This window comes from Microcebus murinus, chromosome 12 (assembly GCF_040939455.1).
Source record: "Microcebus murinus isolate Inina chromosome 12, M.murinus_Inina_mat1.0, whole genome shotgun sequence".
Classification (NCBI taxonomy): domain Eukaryota; kingdom Metazoa; phylum Chordata; class Mammalia; order Primates; family Cheirogaleidae; genus Microcebus; species Microcebus murinus.
The window spans coordinates 11091337-11094638 of NC_134115.1; the positions used below are offsets into that span (position 1 = coordinate 11091337).

A 3302-nucleotide genomic window follows, 5' to 3' on the forward strand; every position below is an offset into this window, starting at 1 on the left:
TTTTTTTTTTTTTTTTTTTGCTACCACACACTCTACTAGCTGATAGTAATGGTTTTTTAAGTGTAAAAAATAAAGTTATTGTTCATCAATCTGAAAAAAAAAAAAAAAGAAAAGTGCCAGGGTGGCTTTATATTGTACATCAATACTAAATCAAGACTTTGCTTCATGCCTGAATCCCTATTTCTACAACTTTTTACCAAGAATTACTGCTCAACAGAAAGAGACATCAAATGCATTTTCTTACCCTGGATTCTCAGTATATAGGGAGTAAAATATCTATCTTGCAAATGGTCAATGTTCATATGCCTTCAGTGGGTAGGAATCAAAAGGAAAGTGATTGGGAGGTTCTAGAAATGAGAAGTTTGTCTTCTCCACACATGGAAAAGAAGCACCCAGTTCCATGTAAGTTCTTGTTAGGAGAGGCAACCACCACTCCCCAGCTGTCATGTCTCCAAGCTGACCGCCATGCCACCAACTCTGTCCCTGCACGTACGTACACGTCTCTCCTCCACTGACAGGTGGAGTCTATTTCTCCCTTTGAATCTGGGCTGGCCCCTTGGTCTGATGGATAAAATATTTCAGAAGTGAATTTTGAACCCAAACCTTAAGCTAGCAGCCTCTACCTCTTTCTCCCAACATTTATCCTTGAAACTCAGGGACCAAATTTTGAGGAAGGCTAAACAGCTACATGGCAAGGCCCATGAAGGGGAGAACAGAGGTCCTTGGTCAACAGCCCTAGCTGAGCTCCCAGACAACAGCCAGCACCTACTGCCACAGATGCGAGTTACCTTTCCTGGATCTTCCACCCCTCGGAGGACAGCAGACCCACCTGACACCACATGGAGCAGAATGGCCCCACTGGGTCCATGCCACCTACAGAACTATGAATGATAAAACGGCTGTTGTTTTCGGCCCTTACATTTTAAGGTGATTTATTCTACAGCAATAGACAACTGAAACAGAACTTGGTATCTAGAAGCGGGGTATTGTAACAGAAACCTAAAATATGCAGCGTTGGCTTTGGGACTTTGTGGCAAGCAGGGGCCAGAAAGTCGTCAAAAGAAAAAATAAATAAATAAGCACTAAAGGAGCCTGAAAGGAGAGTGAGGAAATTGTTATTGGATGATGAAGAAAAGGCAGCCCATGTCTTACACAGGCGGAAAGTTTAGCAGCACTGTAAAACGTAGGCGGGCGTGTCTGCAGCAGCGTGGAAGACAGAGAGAGTGACTGATGGATATGCAGACCTGGTTAACACATTAACTGCCATGTGAGTTCTATTTAACTCACACTCGGTTTGAGCCTGGGGTTTAGTGAGGTACATACATAGGCTTCACACGTTCTTCACCTTGGGAGCCGTGAGAACTTGATTTCGAGTTGCATATAACTCACACACAGAAAACGATAAAAGAAATAACAATTTTTTTAATTAAATTAGAAAGGATCATTTTGTTTTCAACATTTTTATTCTATTTTCACAATAAAACACTGTGGCCCCAAGGAAAAAAATTTTTTTCTGGTGCGGCAGTCAATGTGTTAAAGAGCTATCCAGGCAGAAGGTTAAAAGTGAAACTTGCTTCTTTTGGCTGCCTATGAAAAAACAGATGAACAAAAAAAAAAAAAGAGAGAGAAAGGAGTGTGCAGATTGGGCGCAGAATTTACAAAGCACATAGAGACCTCAGGACCAACAAGACATTCTCAAAGGAAGAAATGGCCTTAAGGTAAAGATTAAACCCAGGTAGATGCAAGTAAAATGTAGTCTCAGAGAAAAGTTCAACCCAAAAGTGCAGGGATAAGACCCTTCCAAGACCTCAGAAAGACGTAAGACACTGTCTCACAGGCCCCTTCACTTCCAACACAACAGGGCTTCCAAGAACCCTAAAGGAGTTATCCCACAGCATTCTGACTGCAGGGTTCAGAGATGCCTGTCTCAAAGAGACTTCTGGGTATGGTGTTTGTCTAAAGGAGTGGAATAATTTGATACATAGGAAGCCTATGAAGTGTTTAACCATTTCCGTACGGCACTCACCAGCCGCGAAACCTTGCCCACAGCCGGCACTCGCGGTCCGCACGGTGGTCTGTGCCGTGCATTGACGACAAGTCTGTTTTGCTCCTGTGTGACGAGGAAAGCTTTAACGCACTGAAAGCTTGTTTTACTTTCCAGGCAGCTTTACTTGTAATGTAAATCAGAACAGGTAACATATACATATATGTTTTCATTATGTTATTTTTAAATGTTCACAATTTTATTTTGATAAATGAAAAATTAGAAAAGTCAAGTTTTGTTATTAATGCTAAAGTCGGCACCCGGCTGTGCGCCCTCATATCACGGCTGTCGGCTAAAGTCGAGGCCCGGCTGTGCGCGTTCATCTGTGGCTGTCGACTGTAGTCGACGCTCTTACCGAAGTGGTTAAAAGAATTATACTAACTGGGGCTGGGAAAAATGGTGGAGTAAAGGCAACCCCCCGGATTCCTGCTCCCAGGGAAGGAGACACAGATCTTGGTCTCTTACACGCAAGTGGATCTCCCCCTACAAGGACAGCATCAAGAGTTGGCAGAGGGCTCTTCCTCTCCAGCCTCGGCTCCGGACCCTGCAGTCGCCGCCATGTTGATGCCCAAGAAGAACCGGATTGCCATTTATGAACTCCTTTTTAAGGAGGGAGTCATGGTGGCCGAGAAAGATGTCCATATGCCTAAACACCCAGAATTGGCAGACAAGAACGTGCCCAACCTTCATGTCACGAAGGCCATGCAGTCTCTCAAGTCACGAGGCTACGTGAAGGAACAGTTAGCCTGGAGACAGTTCTACTGGTGCCTTACCAACGAGGGCATCCAGTATCTCCCTGATTATCCCCATTGCCCCCTGAGATCGTGCCTGCCACCTTGCGTCGCAGCCGCCCAGAGACGGGCAGACCTCGGCCGAAAGGTCTGGAAGGTGAGCGACCTGCAAGACTCACAAGAGGGGAAGCTGACAGAGACACCTACAGGCGGAGTGCTGTGCCCCCTGGTGCTGACAAGAAAGCTGAGTTTAGAGGCGGATTTGGCCGTGGACGTGGTCAGCCACCTCAGTAAAAAAGTGGGGGGGGGGCTATTTTGTGTTGAATAAACCTGTAGCCAGAAAAAAAAAAAAAAGAATTGGCAGAGGTTCAGCTCGAGACTTCCAAAAAAGGAAAAAACAAGGTGATGGGAGATAAGAGCACATTCTCTAGAGAGTGCAAAACAAACAATAGGGCGCGTGGGAGGGCGCCGGCCCGCCGGGCTAGCAGATGACGTGGGACATCATCAGACCCACAGGAGAACTCCTT

General features: G+C 45.5%; 1 pseudogene; it reads left to right on the plus strand.

Annotated features, from left to right (window-relative positions):
* The first annotated feature begins 2562 nt into the window (after positions 1-2562).
* On the plus strand, positions 2563-3069 carry LOC105855632 (small ribosomal subunit protein eS10-like; annotated as a pseudogene).
* The last annotated feature ends 233 nt before the right edge of the window (positions 3070-3302 follow it).